The 25,822-nt window shown below is 34.4% G+C and overlaps 1 protein-coding gene across 6 annotated transcripts in view; it reads left to right on the top strand.

Annotated features, from left to right (window-relative positions):
- ZEB1 (zinc finger E-box binding homeobox 1) overlaps positions 1–25,822 on the top strand; it is a 179,401-nt gene that overhangs the window by 91,810 nt on the left and 61,769 nt on the right. The window contains exon 1 of one of the 6 annotated variants that reach the window (XM_017655147.3): positions 20,005–20,144. The exons of the other annotated variants lie outside the window; for them this stretch is intronic. The gene's annotated coding sequence lies outside the window, so the exon portion shown is untranslated. Of the gene's footprint in view, positions 1–20,004; positions 20,145–25,822 lie in introns of those variants that run through there. 6 annotated transcript variants of the gene reach the window in all.

Raw genomic sequence — 25,822 nt, 5'->3', positions numbered from 1 at the left:
ATGGTCTCTAATGAAGGCTACCTTAAAGTGTTTGACTGCTATTAAGAATGTGGACATGGTTTGTATCTTTAAAACAGATTTGGTTACAGTTTAATCTTGCTTGTAGAATAGACATTTTTATAATTTTATAGCAATTAAAATAAACTTAATATTTATAGCAATTACAATAAACTTCATAAACATGAAAAGGTAAAATGTTTTGGTCTCTGTGCCAGTTTGTTTCCAGCTGTCCCTGAGACAAACTCTGTTGGTTGCCTGCTATTGCATGAGAGCATGCCGTGCCCTTTACCACACACTTCTTCCCAGCCCTCAGCTGACAAAGCCTCGCCCCTCCCAGATTGCCTTTTCTGCTTGATAGCATACCAAGGACTAGCAATTGGGAGGTTTGTTTTTTCCATATTCTCTTTTCCCTCTACCCTTTTCAATCCAACATATGATTTTTACAAATTGCTTAAATCTCTCTGCTCCTGTTTCCTGAGAGGTTACATGGGGTTAATAAAACTTTATTGCCATTTTCAGAATTAAATGAGCTAATATTTGAAAGCACCCAGCCGAGAGCACATCATATAACAGTTGAGCTTTAGTTCAGCAGATGTTACTTATTTTTTCTCTCTCCTCAACTGGTAATAATAACTCTACTGAAAAGATAATTACTTAGAAAAAAAACTTAAATAAATTGTGGTGCTTGCCAAAATTTTAGTTTGTATTTATACAGTGAATTATGTATGAACTTGTTCTCATTAGATGGGTCATCAAGTACTTTCTCTTTACCTTAGTTGTTTTGTTTTTTTAAAGAGGTAGTTGAGGCATAACAAAATAGAACGTCACTGTCCTGTGAATGACCCATAAAATCATCTGTTAAAATAAGTTTGAAAATAAGGGTTGTTACATGAGAGAGGTTATACTTCTCATTTTAGTTGTGAAGTTGCTTCTCAAACAAAGGCATTATCTCTCAATTCCATATTTCTACCAGTAACTCAAGTGATTTTAGAGGTTGTGAATTAATGTTTTCACATCCATACCTGTAATAATTCACATAGGTCATCTGATCATCATATCCCTGTCATGTGAATCACATTGGACATTTCATGGTATTTATGCTAAGACTTCACCTGTCAAAATTACCTCCCTCTCTCTTCCAAGATCCCACAGCAAAGTCAGTCCTCACCTGGTTCTGAAGAGCAGCATTGTCAACTGGACCTTTTATATGTGAAATAAGGAACACACATCTCAAAGAATGATAAAAAAGCATTGTTCATACTTTATAAAGCTTAAACACTGATGAAAGATCAGAAATGAAATTTGTCATGAGTGGATCAATCAGCTTCATTCAAATAAGATTTTTGAGAAACAGTAATCACAGATTTCATCCATAAACTTTTATCAGTTCTACATTGTCTTTCATTCAAAATCGTCTTACTGTCCCCCTTGCCTGTCTCCATCATCCTTACTTTACCTGGTGGTAAAAAGAATGTTGGCCTGGTAGGCATTGCTGATGGTGAAATGCAATCCTGTGAAGGGTCTCCCTTTGGAATATAAACTCTGTGTTCCCAATGTAGTTAGCTATTCAAGAGAAGAACATGATTTCTGTGAAAAGATAGGATAATCCTACAAAAATAGATCTGTTTTACCTTGCTCATTTAATTCTGGAAACTTAAATATCAAAAAAATACTTAAGAACCACTGTCATGATACATGTGTGTAAAAAAATCACATCTCTGAGAAGTAACACTAAGACCAGCCCATATATATTGCCTAAATTAAGCAAAGATACCTTATTAACCCTGGCTGCTGCTGCTAGTATACTGGTACTAGTACTAGTAACTACTGTTACTATTATAGAAAAAAGGTCTCTCTCATAATGGAGGTGGGGGCAAAGTCATGGGTGGCAGGGTCACATTTAAAGTCTTTTTTGTTATCTTTAATTTTTCCCAAGTGAAAGATTCATCTATTCTTTAAAAAAAACTAAAAATAATCCCATCTTATTAGATTTGTTTAAATCATTTTTTATTTTTCACTGTGTAATTAATTTCTGACATTAATGAGCCCTATACCATTTATTCAATACTTTGACATACATTGGCAATTTTGTAAATACTGAGGGATTCTAAATATGGAAAAGTGAAAAATTGACTTCAATGTGTGTATTCAGGATATTACTTTTTTGCCTTCTGAAGGATAATTTAGAAATATTAATATAGGTTGGTTATTTTGTTTCATACCCTTTATAAATGATTATTAGCAACAAATGTTAATTCCTCTTCCATTGTGAACAGTAATGAAAAAAGTTATTCAGAATTACTCTGTTTAAGAGCTATCCTCAAAAATTTAAGATGGCTTGACAACAAGAGATATCTAATAATTAAGGCTGGGATTATTTATAGTAATCTTAAATATAAAAGCTAATTAATGTGTTACTGGTTTTCTACTCCATTTTATTGCTGGTATAAAAATGTGTTGAAACTTCTGAAATTTTTTTTTTCTTTCAGTAGTTTATGTCCCATGCAGAAGTGTGATTTTCTGAGGAGTGATTTTCTTTTTTTCCTGGATTTTAAATTTGGAGTACTGTTGAATGTAAGCATATAGTTATAAAGACTATCTTGCCTAAATATTTTTGTTGTTGTTGATTGGTTATATTTTAATATTCCATACATTTGGGAAAGAAGAAAGATAATTTAGTTTAAATGTATTTAAAATTTATTATTTTAATATTTTTCTCTTTTTGTGATGTAGATATCTAAGCCAGATTAGTATGATTAAATATTTTAAGAATTTCCATTGTTATATTTTACTACTATAATACAAAATAAAATAGCTCCTGCCACTGTATGCAAGCTAACCACTAGCCTCCAATGCCAAGCATGGCCAACCCAGTCACCATTGCCAGTCTCAGTTTTTACTAACATGCACATAGCAGTGGTCAGCCCCCACAGTTGCACACACTCTCTGCTGGCCCTGCCTATACACAAGTGCTTGCAGCTGGCCACCACCATGCACATTCCTGCATCCAGTCCCTGCCACTTCCTGGCTCCCACTCCAGAGGATGTACCCCACAGCAGAACAATTGCACACAGCAATTGCACACAGTTGTACATACAACTGGCCCCCACACACATCACATGGTCACAGCCAACCCCAGTCCTTGGCTACCCAAGCACACCCACTGCTGGATCTAGAGGCACTACTAAAGACCCCATCAGCTCTCAAAGCAACTGTTGCCCCCTCAGCTGTTGCCTCAACCCCAGTCAGTTGTTGATGTCCCAGACCTCAGCTGCTATGCCACTGGGTGCCCTCCTGATTCCTGCACTTGGTGCCCACATACAACTAGAACTGACGCAACAGTGCATTCACATACCCTTGAAGTGGTACTCATGCACCTGTCTTGTACACAGGTGAAGGTCATTCCTTACGGAAGCCAATTTATAAAGTCTGGAAAATGTAACCACTGCATCAGATGCACAAACACAAATACAAGGAAACAATAAATACCAATTATCAAGGAAATAGGACACGACCACAGAAACACAATAAACTTCCAATAACCTATGCCAAAGAAATGACCATCCATAAATGGTCTCATAAAGATTTCAAATAATTGTCATAAAGAAAGCTGGTGAGCTACAGGAGAACACAGGTAAAGTAAACTCAAAGTGGATCAAAGACCTGAATGTAAGGCATGAAACCATAAAACTTTTAGAAGAAAACATAGGCAAAAGTCTCTTGAATATAAACATGAGCAACTTTTTCCTGAATGCATTTCCTCCAGCAAGGGAAACAAAATAAAAAATGAACAAATGGGACTATATCATGCTAAAAAGCTTCTGTACAGCAAAGGACACCATCAGCAGTACAAAAAGGCATCCTACAGTATGGGAGAATATATTTGTAAATGACATATCCAACAAGGGGTTAACATCCAAGATATGTAAAGAACTCACACTCCTCAACACCCAAAAAGCAAATAACCCTATATATTAAAAAATGGGTGGAGAATATGAACTGACACTTCTCCAGAGAAGAAATTCAAATGGCCAACAGACACATGAAAAGATGCTCCACATTGCTAATTATCAGGGAAATGCAAATTAAAACCACAATGAGATATCACCTCATACCAGTTAGGATGGCCAACATAGAAAAGACTAGGAACAACAAATGCTGGCGAGGATGCGGAGAAAGGGGAACCCTCCTACACTGCTGGTGGGAATATAATCTAGTTCAGCCATGTGTAACGCCATATGGAGGTTCCTCAAAACACTAAAAATAGAAATACCATTTGACCCAGGAATTCCACTCCTAGGAATTTACCCTAAAAATGTAGGACCCTAGTTTCAAAAAGACATATGCACCCCTGTTTGTCACAGCACTATTTACAATAGCCAAGAAATGGAAGCAACCTAAGTGTCCAATAGTAGATGAATGGATAAAGAAGATGTGGTACATATACACAATGGAATGTTATTCAGCCATAGGAATAAAATAAATCCTACCATTTGCAACAACATGTATGGAGCTAGAGGGTATTATGCTTAGTGAAATAAGCCAGGCAGAGAAAGACAAGTACCAAATAATTTTACTCATCTGTCTAGCATAAGAACAAACCAAAAACTGAAGGAACAAAACAGCAGCAGACTCACAGAACCCAAGAATGGACTAACAGTTGCCAAAGGGAAAGGGGCTGGGGAGGGTGGTTGGGAAAGTGGGGAGAACGGGAATAAGGGGCATTATGATTAGCACACATAACATAGAGGGTGGGGCACAGGAAAGGCAGTACAGCACAGAGAAGACAACTAGTGACTCTATAGCATCTACTATGCTGATGGACAGTGACTGTAATGGGGTATGTGGTGGGGACTTGATAAGGGGGAATCTAGTAACCACAGTATTGCTCATGTGATTGTATATTAATGATACCAAAATTTTAAAAAAGAACATAGGTAAACAATTTAAGAATCAGGGAAATAATACAAGAACAAAATGAGTAGTTCAACACAGAAATTCTGGAGCTGAGGCATACAGTCCCTGAGCTGAAAAGAAAAAAAATCCAGTTCACAGTTCCAGCAACAGAACTCAATCAAGCAGGAAAATGAATGAACTTGAAGACAGATCATTTGAAATTATCTAGTCAGAGGGGAAAAAAGGGAATGGGAAAAAGGATTTACGGGACACCATTAAAAATTAGTATACATATTATGGGAGTCTCAAGAGGAGAAGAGAGATAGAAAGGGGTAGAGAGGTTATTTAAAGAAATAGTATCTGAGAACTTCCCAAATCTGGGGTGGGAAATAAATTTCCAGACTCAGGAAGCCTATAGGAGACCAAATAGATTGAACATAAAGAGGTCTACACCAAGAAACATGATGATTTAACTGACAAAAGTCAAATACAAAGAATTTTGAGAACAGTAAGTGACTCACCACATGTAATGGAACCTCCATAAGATGATCAGTGGATTTCTTAACAGAAACCTTGCAGACCAGGAGATACTGGATTAATATATTTTATGTTACAGAAAGAAAAAAAAAACTTGCCAACCAGAATACTATACCCTGCAAACCTCTCCTTTAAAATGAAGAGGAGAGAAGTATTTCCCAGATGAACAAAAACTGAGTTTGTCACTACTAGACCTGCCCTAAAAGAAATTGCTAGTTCTTCAAATGAAATTGAAGAATGTTAAACAGCAATATGAACACATATGAAAATAAATTTAACTGGTAAATATAAATATATAGACAGACAATAATATAATGGTGTAATGGTGGTGTGCAAATTACCTGTAGTCCTAATACAAAAATTAAAGTATTGAGAATAACTATAACCACAAAAATTGGATAACAAACTCACAATATTAAAAGAGGTAAACTCTGACTTCAAGAACACAGAGTGTGTGTAAGGGGATAAAAGCATAAAGTTTTTGTATACAATTGAACTTAAGTATTTCCAAGTTAAAATAGATGGTTATAAGTGCAAGAAGTTTTATATGAACCTCATGATAACCAGAAAGGAAAAACTTTTGGAACATCCACAAAAGATAAAGGAATAAAATAAAATCAATGCAAAAAAATTAACAAAATAAGGAAGAGAAGAAGAGAGAAATAAAAAGAACTGCAAAATGGAAAGCAGTTAACAAAATGAAAATAGTAAGTCCTTACCTATCAATAATTTATTTAAACCTGAATGAATTAAAGTCCCCAACCAAAAGGCATATTGTAGCTGAGTGGATTTTTAAAAAACACAAGATCTAATGATAGGCTGACTTTAAGAGACTCACTTTAGATATGAAGACACAAAGGCTGAAAGAAAAGGTACAGAAAAAGAAATTCCATAAAAGTGGTAGCAGAAAGAGCGCAGGGAGTGGCTATACCTATATCAGACAAAATAGATTTTTAAATAAGAAATTGTCAGTAGAGACAAAGGTCATTATATAATGATAAAAGGTAAAGTTCAGGAATATATAACAATTATATATGTAACCAATATCAGAGCACCTAAATATATAAAACAAATATTGACAGATCTAAAGGGAAAAATTGACAGCAAAAGAATAATAGTAAGACTTCAGTTTCTCATCCAGGCATAAAATAAAATAAGGAAACAGCTGACTTAAACGACATTATAGACCAAATGGATCTAACAGACAGAATTTCCTCATACAGCAGAATATACATCCTTCTCAAGTGCGTGTGGAACGTTCCCCAGGATACATCACATATTAGGTACAAAACATGTCTTAACAAATTTAAGAAGATTGAAATCATATCAAGCATAGTCTCACATGACAATGGAATGAAGCTAAAATCAACAACAGAAAGAAAACAGGAAAATGCACAAACGGGAACTAAACACACTGGAACAACCATTGGGTGAAGGAGGACATCAAAAGGGAATTTTAAAAATAACTTGAGACAACAGAAAGAAAATGCAACTTACCAAAACTTATGAGATGAAGCAAAAACAATACTAAAAGGGAAATTTATACCAATAAGTGACTACATTTTAAAAACTAGGAAGATCTCAAACTACCTTTATAACTGAAGGAACTAGGTTAAGAAAAAACTACATGAAAAATTAGAAGAAAAGAAAGAATAAAGATTATAGCAGAGGTAAATGAAATGGAAATAGACAAACAATACTAAAAAATCAGCAAAACCTACGAGTTGTTTTTTGAAAAGATAAAATTGGTACACCCTTAGCCAAGGGAAGAGAGAAGACTCAAAATCTGAAATGAAAGAGGAGACTTTACAATGAATGACACAAATAAGAAGGATCACAAGGGCCTATTAATAATTGCATACCAATAACTGGGTAACCTAGAAGATATTAATAAATTTCTAGAGATATACAACCTACCACGACTGAATCAAGAAGAAATAGAAAGTTTGAACAGACCAGTAACAAAAAAAGAGATTGAATCAGTGAAAATAATTTTTAAAACGTCCCTACATAAAAAAAATCCCAGGACTAGATGGCTTCACTGGAGGAATTCTACCTAACACTCAAAGAAGAACTAATACTAACCCTTTTTAAATTCTTCCAGAAAATAAAAATAGAAGGAATATTCCAAAACTTTTTATGAGGCTAGCATCCCTGATTCCAATGCCAAAGACAACACAAGAAAAGAAAGCTATAGGCCGATATCTCTGATGAACATAGATGGGAAAATGCTGTATAAATACTAGCAACAGCATATTAAAAGGATCATGCACCATGACCAAGTGGGATTTGTCCCTGGGATGCAAGCATGTTCAAACATACGAAAATCAGTCGGTTTTAGATACATATTAATAGAATGTAAGACCAAAACCACATGATAATCTTAACTGATGCAGAAAAAGCATTAAGTTCTTTTGTAAAAACTCTCTAACAGAATAGGTATACAAGAAACATACTTCAATTTTATAAAGGCCATAAGATAAACACGTGGCTAACATTATAGTCAATGGGGGAAAAAAAAAACAAAGCTTTTCCTCTAAGATGCAGAACAAGGCAAGGATGCCCACTCTCACAACTTCTAACATCATAATACTAAAAATCCTAGCCAGAGTAATCAAGCAAGAAAAAGAAAGGGAATCCAAATCAGAAGTGAGGAGGTAAAATTATCTTCGTTTGCAGCTGACATGATCATATATGTAGGAAACCCTAAAGATTCCACAAAAAAAACTGTTAGAACTAATAAACATACTCAACAAGGTTTTAAGATGCAAAATCAACATACAAAAATCAGTTGCATTTCTGTATACTAACAATGAACTATCTAAAATATTATGAAAACAAGCCCATTCACATCAGCTCTGCAAAAACTAAAATACTTAAGAAGTAACCAAAGAGGTTAAAGCCTTGTGTGCTGAAAATTATAAAGCATTGATGAAGGAAATTTAGATACAAATAAAAGACACCCCATGTTTATGGATCAGAAAACTTAATATTGTTAAAAATATCCATACAACCCAAAGTGATTTACAGAATTAATGAAATCCCAATGATGTTTTGTACAGAAATAGAAAAAATAATTCATACAGAGCCTCAAAAGATCCCAAATAACCAAAGAAATCTTGAGCAGGAACAAAGCAGTAGGCATCATACTTCCTGTCTGCAAATTACATTACAAAGTTATAGTAATCAAAAGAGTATGATGATACATAAAAAAAAAGACATATAGACCAATAGAACAGAGTAGAGAATGCAGAAATAAACCTATGTGTTACAGTCAACTGATGTTTGACAAGAATTTACAGAACACACAATGGGGAAAGATAGTCTCTTCAACAAATGACATTGGGAAAATTGGATATCTACATGCGAAAGAATTCAGTTTAACCCATCTCACACCATCCACAAAGATCAACTCAAAATGAATTAAAATTTAAGTGTAAGACCTAAAACTGTAAAACTCCTGCAGGAAAATATAGGAGGAAATGCCTCTTTACATTGACATTAATTTTTTGGATTTTTTTTTTGGCAATTAATTTTTGCCGAAATTATTGGCAGTAATATTTTGGATATGATACCAAAGTATCAGCAACAAAAACAAAAAATAGATAAATGAAATTACATCAAACTAAAAAATCTCTGCACAGCAAAGGAAGATAACAACATGAAAAGGCAATCTACAGAATGGGAAAAAAATAGTCGTTAACCATACATCCAGTAAGAGTTTAATATCTAAAATATGTAAGAAATTCATGCAACTTAGTACCAAATATATAAATAGCCCAATTTAAAGAAGGACAAAGGACCTAACAGACACTTCTGAAAAAAAGAAATTGATTTGGCTAAAAGGTATATAATCAGTTATACAGATAGTTAATATTGTATACTTAAAATTTGTAAAGCAGACCTTAAACCTACAGTGGTAACTATATAGAAGTGATGAATACATTAATTAGCTTGATTGTGGTGATCTCACAATGTATACATATATCAAAGCATCAATTTGTACACCTTAAATATATATAACTTGTGTATGTCAAAGATACCACAATAAAGCTGTTAAAAATAAAAACGAGTACAAGAAAATCATTTAGGAATAAAATACTAAGTTCTTTCATACTCGTAGTTGATGGTGTGGTAATACATAGAGTCTCATCATAAGCTTACAGTTGTCTACATAATGGAAATGTACTAGACTGATTAAAATGGAGAACAAGAAACTGTTGAATTTGAATCCTCAATAAACTTTTTAGTCATTTTTCCTATAAGGTATTGAAGCAAATTTAAAAATACGTTATTTGACTAAAGACTGAGAGCACCTTATAAATTAGGAGATACTATAGGTGTCCCTAAGTCTGATTTTTAGAGCACCAGAAACACAGAAATACATGGAAAGAATGAATTCTATTGTACATTTTATAGTTGATCCAAGGACTTAACAACTGGGGCACATACCTGGCAAATAAAATTATTCTATGAAGCAAACATTTTCTTTATCATACCATAACAGCCCAAAAGTTTATATTTGTGCCATTACTCTGATTAATGAAATCAGTTCCAGTGTAAACATTTGGGCTGTTAGAATATTTACAAAACATTATTGTCCGTTTCTGCAGCTGCTACTAATCTGGCTTGCCTCTCTTTACACCTGGTTTGCTCTGTGTTCCATACTGGATCCCATGCCTCAATCTTGCGCTGCTCAGATACATTCAGTAATGAACTTACTCAGTACACATTGAGGACTTAGCATGTGCCAAGCATTTATTTAAGCAGTGTTTTTATATTTTTCATTCTCAGGTTAGGAGTTTTAATAGTCCTTAATTGGTTACCAAATTACAACTAAACCTAGAATTTAAAGTTTTCTAAATCTCACCTGTTCTTCAGTACAGTCTCTTCACAGGAACACTCACTCTCCTCAGCATAGTGCGTCTGTTCCCACATCTTATCTTGATACTTCGTCTTTCTCTTCAGAGATTTACTCCTTCTCTAACAATTTAAGAACAGCCAAAAGTACCTTGTGAGATTTCAGGTTTAGGTTGGTTTAGTCTTCTAATCCAGATCATTGTTTTATTCTGGATTCTGAAAGCACTATCAGGAAATTGAGTAATCTAGGTAATTAGTGGCTTATCTCATATTATTCACAAGTTTAATAGTGCTAAAGGACTCCATTCAGTCAAATTCACATCATTAGAAAATACACTGCAGTGTAATGCTTCTTTGATGATACAGAAGGTGTTTCACTTTGAAATTTCTATGTAAGGAATGCTGCTTGATAGAAATTTCTAGTTTTTACTGTGTCATTTGCTGTTGTTTATTTAAAACTATTGTAAATATTTGCACATTTCATATTTTTAACTAGGCAGTAAATATCTCTTACCCACTGTGAACACCTAATACAGTACTTTGTACATGATAGATTTTCATAAAATACTGATTGGTTTTATAAAAAAAATTTACTGAGCATGTGCCAGGACATAGGACTTTAGGACTACAACCATGAAAATGCAGTCTGTGCCTTTCGCCTGTTTATCAGCTAGTAGAAGAGATAGGTAGGTAGACAGACAGCCCTAACACAGTGTAAGTTCTTTAACAGAGCTGAGTATGCAATAGTATGTAGTACCTACTCTGTTCTGGGGTTGTCAAGCAAACTTTCCCAGTAGAAGCAGTGTGAGCATCAAGGAGGGAATTAGGAAATTTTAGTACCCCATATGCTCCTTCAGTCCCCTGAACTACACCGAATTATATAATCTGTCACACAGTTGCAGCTGTATGACACATGCCCAGCGTTTTCTCCCTCCTCAGTGCTGCCACTAAACCTTCCTATACAGAAATTCTGGAGCCACCTCTGTGAGGAAGGGCTGGCAAGACTGAAGCAAGTAGAAGTCATCCCAATAGGCAAGGAGTAGGAATGTTTCTAGAATGGGAACATGAACAAAGGTCCTGTGGTAGAAAGAGAGCAAGGTGAGTTGGGGGAAGTTCTTCAAGGACAGAGTACAGATTTGGTTGGAGGGGGCCAGTCAAGTGGGGAAATTGCCATAGGTGAGTTGTAGAAGCAGACAGGAGCCAGGTGGTGAAGGGCTTTATTCAGCAAGTATATACTAAGTATTCATAGTTCTGGTGCTATTTCTCTGAGAAGATCAGACACGATCCCTCACCCAGTGGCTTTAGTATAGGTATAGATGGATACTAAAGAGTAATCATACAATATAACAACAAGCTATGTGATAAATGCTGACTCTAGCAGTAATTTATATTGGAGATCTTTGAAGACGTGTTAATGTAAGTAGAAATACAAGCTGGGATCTGAAGTTTGAGTTGGAGATAGGCCAAGGCAGAGTACACTTGAATTTCTGTAACTAGTTCATTTAGTCTGGTCTTGAGTTTTCTGCTTCTTTTTTCCTTCCACTGATCAGCATGTTTTAAAGTCATAACCCTATTGTCCAAAATGATGCGGTGGCTGGGACAATGCCTTTTTGTCTTGAAGGCCTGTAAGCAACTGCAGAAAGTATAGGACAAGCAAAGTGGTTGGCATAGGCACAGCAACAGCCAAGAATCTTCATTACAATTCTTAACATTTGAGTGAACTTCTGAGACTATGAAATTCAAGAATAGGACTTTAGGACTACAACCATGAAGATGCAGTACTTATTTCTTTCCCTCATCTGGTTGTAAAACTGATGCAAGAATAGGAACTATCACCCGACCTGTAGTTAATTGACTACAATTAACTAAAAGATTTGTTTAAAAAAGAAATCCTTTGTGGATAAAAAACAGAGTCCAGGGGGTGACTTTATTATGTAAGTAATAATGTTTTTAAACTAACAGTTCTACAACCAGATGAGGGAAAGAAGTAAAAACCGGGACATGCATGTGATTTTTTAAAAGATTGTGAAATATGTTCATATTATGCATGCTTTTCCAACTTCTTTTCTGTTTTCAAATTATTCTGATAACAAAGGTTTGTGCAGTAGATATATTCCAAAAGGTTGTATTACTATATAATGTAAATGCATAAGGATCAGTTTTTAAAGAATTAAGTACTCACAAGCCTCTAATTTATCTCTTCCCAAAATGTAATTTTTTTTAGTTATCTCTCTATGCACAGGCATGATTGTAGGAAGATAGGAAAAATGGAGAGAGGCTGGTTTTGTAGCAGGTTTGCTTATCCAGAAAACTGGAGGACTTTTAGTCTAAAACCTTGATGGAAAATCTTAAAATAGTCAATTAAAAGTAAATCTGTTTGTAATTACTTGGTATCAGTGTTCTTCAGGCCCAGTCTTTCGATTCTGTTGAAGTTCTTAAATGAGGAATTTTAGTAGCGCTCCACTCTCATTTCAGCAGGTATGCATAAAGGTGCCATGGTGGTAGAATGCCACTCTGGAAAAATGGGACTAGTTTAGATTTTTCTGAAAGATTCTATAATGATCGATTTTTATGAGGGACACTTTATACAAAGCCAAGTCACTACTTTTGTTTTTGTTGCTATTGTTTTTGTCTTTGTTTTATTTTTAGTTGGTTGGTTTCAGTTTATCATTTTAGATCCTTGCCTTCTAAGTAGTACTTTATTCCCTTATTCTCAATTTCATTTTTTTTCTGAAAGTATTCTCCATTATTACATTTTATATCTCCTCTAACATGTTTACATCAATCCATGTTGAAGAAATACATTCAGATTATCAGCTATATGAAGTAATTTAATGGCCAATGGCATCATCAACAAGACTATAAATTTTCCTTGTCAACTAGTCTTTTCATCATGACTTTGCAGAGCATTGTTTCAGGTAGATCAACAAATTGATTATTATATCTCATTTTTATTACACCATGAATAATGACTAAGATATCAGTAATGTGAATGAAATTTATGGGGAGGGTATTTTGTTTTTCTTTTAGGTTGCTGTGTTCAGGTGGTGCTGTAATTCAGTTATTCCACTGAATTCATGTTTAGTGCGTACTTGACATAGTTACTAAAAAGATTTGTTAGCATTCTTTATATTGAACATTTGAGAAATATACAGTCCTGTTGTGCATTAGGATTTGAATTCCTTATGTACAAGAATATTTACTACCTTCTTTGTTTCATTGCAGAATTACCTTATTTAAAAATGTATGAGGCTGTTTATAATAGACTCTGTGGCAGTGATTAAAGAGGTGTGAATAATAGGTTATTGGAACTTGACAGCTCTTGGTTTGCTAAATTAGTGTTAGAATGTTTATGCTTAGATGTACTTACTTTTCTAAGGTGGGAATTTCTCTTTTGACTTGTGGGGTTTTGGTATAATATATTCCATAGGCTTTTCTCTTTAAAGTAATTTACCAAATCATACTATTTTATGTTGTAAACCTTTTTCAGCAAAATGAATCAACATTTTATGCTTAATAATAATAACCTTAAAATAGGCTATAAATCAATCAGTCAATATAGACAGAGGATTGGTCCTTAAGCACAACATTGGCTTTTTATCTGAAGCTTTCCTAGAAGATAAATGTGATCATATATAAATAAATGGAAAAAGCCTTTTTCTTATAGAAAATTTGGAATATTGGGTAGGTTAATATTCAGCTGCTGTTTGGAAGGAATGTTGGTACTTCTGAAGAAATTGGAATAGCACAACATATTTTTAAAAAAGAGTATACCAGGTATTTCAGTAAACTTGTATTAATTTTAAATACAAAGACCAGAAAAACATGAATTTGAATTGATTGAGTTTGGATTGGACAATATTTTTATTTAAGAATAAAAGAAAATTTAGGAAAGTATTGTAAAATTTCAAGTAAACCTAATGATTTTTCAGTTAGTTATCATAGATTCAGAGCACTTTGTCATTTGGTAACACTCTAAAGTACCCTCAAGATTTATTACTAAAATGAATTTTAATATTACATCTCAGTTATCCCTTACCAGCCAGGAAGCCAGATTTCTAAAAAGAATGAGGTTGGTGCAACAGTAGCAGAGAAAGTCAAGCCTCCTGAAAAACAAACATTAGGAAAATAACAATAAAAGTTACTATGTATGTATACCACAATAGACCTGAGAAATCTTCAATCTAAAAAAGTTTTTTTAGTTCTCAGCATGACACTTCCTCTATTAAATATTATTTGATCACACTTTCCTCGGTTGTGATCTATAGCATCAGTCTCCCACATCTTTTGAATTACATAAATTGTATTTTTTGAAGTTTTTAAACTATTGTGGCTTTCTCACTTAATTCTACCCTTCTTTCATTTTTGCAAGTTTGAAAAATTATTGCATAGCAGCTTGTATTTTGATGATACTTAAGGGCATATTTTTCTAGAACTGAGCGCCCTCCCATATACTGAGAATTGGAATACAACTTTATCAAAGGATGGAAAAATTGTTTGAAGGCATCAGACAGAATTGTGTATGCACATATATAAGCAGTCTAAACGTTTTGTGAAAATTAAATGTGATGATGTATTCAAAAACACCTAGCAAAAGACTTAACATTTATTCTTGGGGTACCATGGTACTTTGGAGAGAACTATAGGGACCTGTTTTTAATCCTTTCTTTACAAATTTCTCTCTGTATGAATTCGAGTGGTTTGTTTAACTTCACTAAGCTTCGAATGCCTTTTCCTTAAGAAGTAATAATAATCTAAACTCTTAGTCTTACAGTATTGTTCTGAGGGTGTTCTGGTTAGAATGCTTTGTAATTTGTAAATTGCAATAGAATTGTAAGGTTTGAAGATATTTTCTTACTTCTTGTCAACTCCCTGATTCAAGTTAAACACAAAACATGTGACCTGAAGAAAACATGACTCTGCACACCACCCCCTAAGGTGACTCAGGTTGACCAGCAATTAGTTAAAAGAAAAAACAGGACAGTTTGGGGAGCTCCCTGTTACTATTCATTGACTTCTAGTTTATTTGGCCTTCCAAAACACTTCCTTAGACAGTTTGATGAGAACACTAAGACATTCTGAATACAGAGTCAGTCTAACTTTATGATCCTAGAATAGTAGAGAACCCTTGTGTTGTTTGGGTTTTACAACTAGGACGTCCTGTGATCTTACTGTTTCTTGTGCACAAGCTAATCTCACCTGTATCCTGTTCGTGAATAATTGGATCGATGCCTGGAAATTCTAGTGCCAGATTGTATAGCACCTTCTATAATGAAATCTCATTTTGAGGGTTTATTTACCTTCTGCCTAAAGAAATACCTCTTGTAGGTGAGTCTCTTTGCTCAAAAAGGCAAAATTTTATAAAATAGATCCTTAGTTAAATCTCCATAGTCATGCTTTGAATAGCATATCTTATTGGTCTGGGTGGAAGGCATATATATCTACAGTACAAATACTGGGCTACTGGGCTATAGTCATTCTATGTACCTGAAGAAATAGGTCTTTAATTGTACACCTCTTCCTATAAAAATAGAAGAAATCATTCGAGGAAAAGAAAAAATTTCTTAATTATCTAAATTGTAAGAATAGGAAAATACTATTTGCAGCACTATAGTATCTGTTGCTACCCTGTTCTCTTTACAAGTGTCAAAATGTATGCTTTAAAAACATGCACATAGACTTGTGCAACCCTGTCATAATCTAGAGGAAAATTCTATTGTTATATCTCCAGAGGATATGTGTAATAGTGCTGCCATTTATTACAGCATTGTGATTAAGGGCGCAAGCTCTGGGATCAATATCCTGAGTATAAATGCTAAATCCATCACTTACTAAAGAATTCTAATGGGTATGGTGGAAATAAAACCTCCCTTCTGTCTAACTGCTACATTCTCACCCATAATTAGTGTATTAATAAATACTGTTTTGGTTGTAAGTTTTAGAAACCCAACTCAATCGGTAGGCATAAACCATTAAGGGGGAGGTGGTCAGGGAATGGACTTTATTGGCTTGTATAACTGAAAAATACAAAAGGTGATGGCTTCAGGTATTGATTGATCCAGGGGTTCAAACTACATATATCATCAGGACTCAATCTCAGTCACTTTCTTTCTCAGTCTAACTTTCTCTCCTAGAGCTCTCATTCAAACTCTTTCCCTCTCTCCTCATCCCTTATCATGAAATATAAAGGACTTAAACTCGTTGCTTTAAAAGTTAATGAATCTGTCAGGGATATTATAGACAATAATTCTTACTTGAAGGGAGGAGTCTCAGGGTTCTCAGATTCTGTTTTTTGATGTTCTTAGGATACAATTGCATATTATTTTGAAATCTATATCTTTTAATTTCCTTGTTTAAACTTCTAAGTGATATTTGAAACAATATGCTATTTAAAATTTCTTACTGTGTCACTAGAATGAATCAATGTGAAATGCTTATAAATATATTTGTTTCCAGGGAAACTGTGTGTGTGTGTGGTATAAGGTCATTTATTAATCACTTACTATGTGTCATTTACAGTTTACATAAATTGTCCAATTCAGTCCTTAAAACAATCTGTAAGTATTTGTTTATCATTTATGTGTAAAGAAACCAAGACTTAGGACAAAAACTTACCCAAGAATAACCAGCCATTGAATGTGTGACCTATAATTTGAACTCAGATCAGTGTGACTCCAAAGCCTCTGCTACAGTTAGATTACATACCTGCATGGTTTTATTAATAAACTGCCTCCTCATGCAAACCAAATACTACCTTTTAATATAGTATCTTAGGTTGCCACTATTTATAGACATGACTTGAACTTATTAAAAATTGTCTTTTTTCAGTTTAATAGTCATGAGACTTTTACCTAAATTTCCTAATGTTGCCATGTTAAAATTTAACACAAACCAATTAGAACCATAAAACTTCATTGTTCTTTTTAAAAAATTTCTACCATGGCAAACATAGTGTAAAATGTTTACCCTTGCCTGTAGATTAATGTTACTTGAAAAATAAAATAGGCACACATACAATCTATATGGAAGATAAAGCAGTTTACAAAATTGTGTTAGCTCTTATTTAGACCATAAACCTTTCTAGTAACAGAAATATTGTTTAGAATGAACTTATATAGCAAGAGGAAATTGAAAATGGAGACTTAAGAAGCTAGCATAATATAAAGTTTGCAGTTTATAAAAATTACTTCATTTACTTGGGTTTTATTGAAGAAATAAATTACTGTGATTCAACTTATGGCACACCTTCTTTTGCATGGAGTAGGGATGATAGTGTAAGGCCCAAACAGTAGCTACTCCATACTATACAAATAGTATATTTTATGGATCATAGTTTTACTTCTGTCACCCAAAAAGCAGATTTCAAAAGAAATATTTTCCTCTTTTCCCAAAAATAATCTGTGGGGGTATATAGAGGGGATGATGCATAGCCCTAAATTGGCAGAAGACTTATGTGTATATACAAGCAGCTAATCTCTTACCTAGTTCTAGGTACATATCTTGGTGGTTGACCAAAAAAGTACCTGGCCAGAAGCCCACATATCTCTACAGTTATTTTTCTTTCCTATAAATGTGTTCTTGCCTTCCAGGGAGCATTGCCTTAAAGTAAACTGGAAATAAGGAGCATTCATTACACTCTAAATCTCCAATGACCGTATGAGGAGTAACAAGACAACTAGAACATGGCAGGCCAGCCCAAGCTTTTCAGTATCTCAAGTACTTTCCAATTCTGAGATGTGAAAATCTCTCAAGTGTATTCAAACAAGTTTTATTTTAAATTTCAATTTTAACAGGCATTTATGAATTCCATTCACTACTTTCAGTAAGATACAAAGATTGTCAAATCAAAATGGCAGGTGTTAAAATTTTTTAAAGTTAGGAATCCTACAAAGCTGTGCAAGGAATACAATCATTCTGTAAACCCCAAGTGATACTAATTCATTCAAAGCAAATTTAATCTTTTTATTATTTATAGATTTAATGTAACTTAAAATGTTGCTTTCAACCACATGTGGAGAAGTCTTCGGAAATTTTGAAAATAATAATTAGCAGTCTATTTTTATGAACTTTAAGACATTTAGTATAACTAATAGATAATAAGAGGAAAGGTCTCCTTTAAAATGTTATTTATAAAAATGTGAAGTGAAGCACTGTAAACACTAAATTGACTGTTGACAAAGTAGTCAACACCTAAGAACAGAAAAAATGGAGACCAGTGCTTGTTAATTTGGACAGGACTATACTGAAATAAGAAAGATAAAAATCAAATGGTACCTGTCTTACATTTTTAAAACCCTCAGTAAATATTGAGTTAATAAGTATTTAGTTCATCAGGTATCTTATTCAGCATAACTGTCTTAGTAATGCATATACAAGGCATTTTATGGCATATAATATCATATCAAAACATAACAATATCATGTCGTATATACAATAGATATCAGTGTTCTAGTCCCTGACCTCAGAATGCATATATTCTTTTAAAGACTTAAAACAGATATGATAAAATACTGAAAGAATTATACTAGTGATATTTAGTAAGATGCTAATTAACTGCCCCCCAAATATAGTATAGACCAGCAATGTCCAGAAGAACTTTCTGTGCTGATAGAAATGTTCTGTATCTGTTATATCTAATAGCCACTACCCATGTGTGGTTATTGAGAACTTGAAATGTGCCCAGTGTGAATGAGGACCTGAACTTTATGTGTAATTTTAATTAACTTTAATGTAAATAGATACATGTACTAGTAGCTTCCTTATTAAACAGCATAATTCTCAAGACTTTCTGATCTCAGGATCACTTTATACTCTTAAAAATCCTTGAGGAGCCCAAAGTGTTTCCAATATTAAACTTCTGATTATGTTTATGGATAGTTAATGTACTCAAAAAATTAAAACAAATTTTAAAAAATGTTAGTTGATCTTAATAAGGGCAACTGTTATAATGTGTTTTGATTGAAGTATATTAAAACTTAGCCTTACACAGGTATGCAGTTGGAATTAGTCTTTTCAGGTAATTGTATTCATTGATTACTACACCAAAACTCATCAAGTAGCAGTTCTTAATTTAAATAAGGTTTAGTTGCAGTGTGGAAATTGAAACCATATCATGAATTGTATAGTCTGTTCCAGTAAGATCCATTGGTCTGTCTTGAACTTTAAAAGGATCTTTTACCCACTCATGAGTCATTAGTCATTTGAAACGTATTGGTTCACTGAGTTGTATAGATCTTCCAAATGTAGACACATTTCATTTTGCCATATCAAAAATATCACCAACATTAAAACCACTCTTCAGAAGGGTCTTGAAAATTGGGAAGCCATGAAACTCGCAGTGACAGTCACCTATTTTCCAAAGTTCTTATTTACATCTGAGAGCTCAAATTTTATCAGTGACAACAAATTTGGTGTTTTGTTTTCCTGAAGTGACAGGCTTACTTGGTTTATTTTTTTGGATAATGTCTGTAAAATACTTAAGTCTGAAAAACCATAGTCAGTGTTCTTTCAAGTGAAATGGGTATAACCTGAAAAAAGCAGCTAGTACAGCTGGCATTTCAAAGCAATTGCATGATTTGATATCCAATGGAAGTGATTTATATGTACATCCCATTTTGTTACACAGAGTATTAAAAAGACATGTACTAAAGGGTCACAATTTAATAAAATAATTTTCACTGCTTCATCAGGGACACTCAGGTGAAACTGGCATTTCTTCAACTGGAAGTGTGAGGAAGTACAGGAGGCGCAAGGGCAGTTTGCTCTGCCGCCACCTTGGATCACACTAAGGCACCATCAGTCCAACCCACCATGGCCGCTGCATCAGAGCAACTGTCAAGAGAGTGAAAAAGGCAAATAGTGTAACACCTTAGTGTTATTTAAAAATGGTTTGACCTTGCTGGTATAGACGGTAAGGGAAGAAAGAAATGGCTGTGAGTGTCATGATAGAGATCAATGTGATATGCGTCTTCTGCTTTGTTTCTTCTCTTTTACATGCTTTTTCCTATAAAAATAAAAGTGGGAAATCATTTAGCTTGTAAAACATTGTTTAATCATGTTCATTTGTATTTTTACATTTTAATCATTTATTGATTCAACAAGTATTTTTATAGGGTATCTGAATACCTAAGTATTTTTATTGTTAAGAAATAGGAAATATGTTGTGTTTATGATAATGATCATGCCAATAAAGCATTCAGTGACCTCGCTATGGAGAGAGCACTTGCTCTGTGCTAGACACTGTATTTGCGCTTTTTAATGTGTTGATTTAATCTTCATGGCAACCTCAGGAAGTAGAAAGTCCACTGGATTTTGTGTGAGGTTTACAATATTTTGTGTAACTAGACAAATTACTTAGCTTTTTTGGGGTTTCACTCTCTTCACATGTAAAATATGGGACTGAGATTTATCTTCAGATCCTTTGCAGGTTTAAGATTCATTAAATTAATATACATTTCAGAGCAGGGGAATCCTATATTGACACATTATCAGAATACCCACACTTTATTAGGAAGCCATTAAAAAAGTACAAAATTATTAACATAAACTTTTTGAAACCTAAAGTTCCTTTTACTTTAAAAGATGATTCAATACATCCTTCACAGCACTCAATCTTTTATTGGCATATTATCAGAACACTTCACACTTGACTAAAGATATAAGTGCATGAAAATAGTAAAAACATAGTGGTATATAGGCAATATTGCAAAGAGATGTGAAAATGATACAGGAGCACAGAGGTTAGAACAAGAATCAGAAGTCAAGAAGAACATCACCAAAGCAGTAAGTAGTTCAGGGCTTCAAACTTCGACAGCTAGAGTGAATATGACCATGATGTTGCCTTCATGGAGCTCAAATTTTAGTAGGGGAAGGATGACAGGTAAATTTAACTCTAGCCTTCCAGAGCATGTCTGCCTCCTGATCCCCAGAACCTGTGAAAATGTTACATTACCTGACAAAGAGAAGTAAAGCAGCAGAAGTAGTTAAGGTTGCTAATCAGCTGACCTCAAAATAAGGAGATTGTTTTGTGTTATCTGGTTAGACCAGATATAAGGGCCCTTAAAAGTGGGAGCATGTGGCAAAAGAAGGGTCAAGGTCAGAGTAACGTGATGTGAGAAAATCTCAGCTGGCCACTGCTGGCTTTGTAGATGGAGGTGGAAGGTGGGGACACATGCCAAGGAATAGGCTCAGCCTCTAGATGCTGGAAGAGGCAAGAAAATAGGCTCCCCTAGAACCTTCAGAAAAGCACAGCTCTGCCAACATCTGATTTTAGCCCAGTCTTGGACTTCTGACTTCAAAACGTGTTACATAACAATTGTGTTATTGTAAGCCTCTTCAGTTTGTGGTGATTTGTTACAGCACCAATAGAGAACTAATAGAGAAAGAAAATAAACAAGATTGGATGCTTTGACAGAAATAACAGGAGGATATGAGTAAAGGAAGAGATGTGTTAGATTAGGTGGCCATGGGAGGTCTTTGAAGCTCTGACATTGGAGGCATGAAGAAAAAAGCGATCCAACCATACAGAGAAAGAAAGGCAAGAACAAGAGTGCAGAGGCTTGTCACGTGCAAAGAACAAAAAGGTTATTTAGGTGGAATGTATAAGAATCGTGGGGCAGGTGGTGAGAGCCTGCATGCGCAGGTCCCATAAGCCATAGAACACTGAAGAGCCATTGGAAGACCTCAGGAAGAACAGTGACTTTTCTGCTCTGTTTTGAAAAGAGATCCGTCTGACTGCTATGTGGTAAATGGAGACATGGGGACAAATGAGGTGGGTACTGTAGCAGTCCAGGGGAGGGGAGTTGACAGTTTGAAGTGAAGTAGCAGCATTAGAGATGGTGAAGTATAACCAGCAGTATTTTGTTAAGTTGGATGTTAGTTCTTCAAGATGAGTAGGAATTTGTTAGTAGAGGAAAAAGTACAAAGGAGAATCATGAAAGCACAGTGATATCTAGGGAGTAGGATAAATTGGGCAGCATGTTAGCAGGTAAAGAGAGATAACTGGCTATCATGTTCAGTCTAGAGACCCTTATTTGCCATGCATAGGAGTTTGGAATTCATGTATATGCAATGGAGAGCAATCAAAATTTAAAATTAAGGGAATAAAACAATCTTTGAACTGAGGTTTTGTGGTTATATATGTCCTCCATTGTCATTCTATTGTAAAGATGAATGATAAGGATATTTTAAGCTGTATTTTCTTAGATTCAGAATGGCTCAGAAATATTTCATTAAGTACTTGTCAGTAAAGTGTTTAATAATTCATTGCAAACCTCTCTTTTGCTCTGTTTGTTTTTTTGAGGATTTTTTGCTCATTTAGTGGTTCTGATATTCTGCTTGCTTCAGAGAGGCAGTGTCCATGGGTTTAGAGCATGGTCTCAAAAACCACATGATATGGGTTGGAACCCTAGCTCTAGTACTAACTGGTATACCATTGGCAAATTATGTAAGTTCTCTAAGTCTCCATTTCCTTATCTGTAAAATGAGAATAATTCTTCATATGTCTCTTTTAAGGATTAACTGGTTCAATGCATATCAACTGCTGAATACTTAGTATTTGGTGGGGCAGGTTTCATCAGGGTGCAAAACTACCAAGTAGCATTGATTGAATTAATTTTTCTTTCTGCCAGTAGTAGAAATTCAATAGATCATAACTTCTCTAAAATACATTTAAATACCCTTTTCTCTGTTTTTGTCTATGATATTAAAGTTTCCATTTATGTGTATTTTTCCAAGAATGAGCATTTCTTTCATCACTAAGTCCATTTACTCTCTAAGATAAAACTATATGAAAATGTAGTGAGTTCACATGATCTTCTTGTTTATTGGATATTATTTATTTTCTGGGTAGGTTCTGTCTAAAGATGATTGCCATTCTAATTGTTTCTAAGATAAATCAAGTAAAACAAAACACCAAGAATTCTTTGGTACCACAATTCAAATACATTTAACTTCCCAACAACATGTTCAAGTTTTAAAGACCCAAAGTATTTAAAATTTTATTTCTTTGGCACATTAGCAAGGAATAAAAAAGATTATACACAATGAGGTAGGAATTCCCTATAGTGTTTATTTTCTACATCACTCTTAACTTAGCATTTAATTAATTACCTTTAAATTTCTCTCAATACTTAATGTATATCACTCATTTTATATATATATAGTACATGTATGTCAGAGGCAAAGACTGTGAATATGTCTTCATTATCCAACCTTCTGGAGCACTTAGGTGAGAGGAACTAAATCTTAGCTTAGCATATAATTAATTACCTTTAAATTTCTCTCAATACTTAATGTATATCACTCATTTTATATATATATAGTACATGTATGTCAGAAGCAAAGACTGTAAATATGTCTTCATTATCCAACCTTCTGGAGCACTTAGGTGAGAGGAACTAAATTATTCACTCTAGTTTGATAACACAAGCTTGTAACATGTTGTGATGTTTAAAGCTAAACTCTAATTACCTGTAGATTGTTTGTTGTTAATGCTTCATTACGAAATAACTTCCAATTCATTTTTACTGGTATGATCCTTGTTCTTCCATGTTTGACCAGTAGAGGAGTAGGGGGACTTTCTTTACAAGGCTAGACTCAGGGCAATAGTACCCCTCTGTTGAAATTTGGCCCTCAGGAAAGCTTCCGAAGAGGAGGTCCCTGAATTGGGTACTTTTAAGCCTTACTTGGATTATTGTATACTGTTATTCCCCTGGATACAAAGGAGGATCAATCCTCAGGCTATGTCCTTGGGGTTCATGACCTTTTCTTTGCATATCCCATGACTTCCTTTCCCGTTGTATGTACTGGTTTCCAGCACACAGCCAACACTTTTAAATTATACACACTATAATACTAGCTTAAAGGAATCTGAGAAACTCAAATGAAATAAATTAGAATAAAATTCTTATCCTCTTCCTTCATCTTATTTTTCATAACCAGTTTAGCTACCAATCTGGGAGTCTTAACATTAATCAGGGAAAAAATGCCTTCTGGGATTGATAAATAACAAAATATTTCTTAAAACATTTGTGTAAATTGAAAGAAACCACTAGCAACACTATGCTGAGTATTATTTCAGACTTTTTCTTTATAGTTAAAACTTATCTTTAAAACATTTTTTAAGTGTATAGTAGGAAAAAGCTAGGAGAAAAGTCATCTTTCATTACCTTATTTCTCTATTTGTAAAATCCTTCTAGATATCATTGGTTACTTAGGTACATGTATTTATACTATATGTCTTCATTTTCTGCAAGAATGGGATCAAACTATTTTTGAGGACTCCTCTCTATATCAGTACAAAAGGATTATCTTCAGTGGCTATTTAGGTTTTTTGTAATTAAAAACAAGTTTGCAGATAAACGTGTATATTTGCAGAGATGTGCACACTTGTATAAGTTAAATTGTAGGATAAAAGCAAAGATAATTGCTGGATCAACAGGTAAACATTTCAAATATTGATAAATATTGCCAAATTAACACAATAACATGTAAGAGTGTACTTATTTCCTTAACTCTCACATATGCTGTGTAATACTGGAATGTTTTTTTGCCAGTTTACTAAACAAGCATCATTTATTGAGCAATTAGTATTTATGGGCAGTGTTCTATATTCAGGGGGCACAGCAGTGAATAAAACAGAAAAAATCCTGCTCACATGAAATTTACATTCTAGTGAGAAGAGGCAATAAAAAATAATAAAATATTATGGCAGTTGGTGATAAGTATTCTTAAAAGAAAGAAAGAAATCACAAGAGAGAGTGAATGTGCTCTTGTGGCAGTGGGGAGGCAAGTCTGTAGATGTGAATAGGGGTCATAGATGACCTTACTAAGGAGGTGAAATTGAGCCATGCATGAAGAGCATTCCAGGTGGAGCAACATCAAGTACAAAGGCCTCGAAGCAAGAGGCCAGTGTATCTGGAATGAGGGAGCAAGTGTACAGTAGAGAATGAAGTCTGAGAGAGAAGGGATGAGTGGGAGCTAGCTCAGAAGGGCCTTTGGAGTACAGTGAATAAGGTGGGAAGCCAATTAGATGGTCTAAGAAGGGAAGTGACACGATTCCTCTAATGCTTTAGAAGGATCCTCTTGGCTTCTGTGTTGATAACTGTCTATAGGAAGGCAGAGGTAGAAGCAAGGAGACCTGATAGGAGCCAATTACAATGTTCTGGGTGAGAGATGGTAGTTTAGAGCAGGGAGGTGGCAGTGGGGAATTACTGGTAATTGGTTAGATGCTGAATAAATTTTAAGGCATTACCCTCTAGATTAGATGTGTAGGGTATGAGAGAAAATGGAGTCAAAACTAACACCAAGGTTTTTGGCCTTAGCAACTGGAAGAATAGAATTCCATTTGCTGAAATAAAGACTGGGAGAGGATCAAGAGTTGACTTTTGGATATGGCAGATTTTCCCATTAGACATCCAAGTGGAGATAACAAATAGCCAGTTGGGTATACAAGTCTGTAGGTCAGAGGAAAAGCTTGGGCTGGGATGTAAAACAGGGAGTCATCATATGGTATTTAGAGCCATAAGAC

This window comes from Manis javanica, chromosome 2, assembly GCF_040802235.1.
Source record: "Manis javanica isolate MJ-LG chromosome 2, MJ_LKY, whole genome shotgun sequence".
NCBI classification, from domain to species: domain Eukaryota; kingdom Metazoa; phylum Chordata; class Mammalia; order Pholidota; family Manidae; genus Manis; species Manis javanica.
This window is presented reverse-complemented; position numbering and strand designations above follow the sequence as displayed.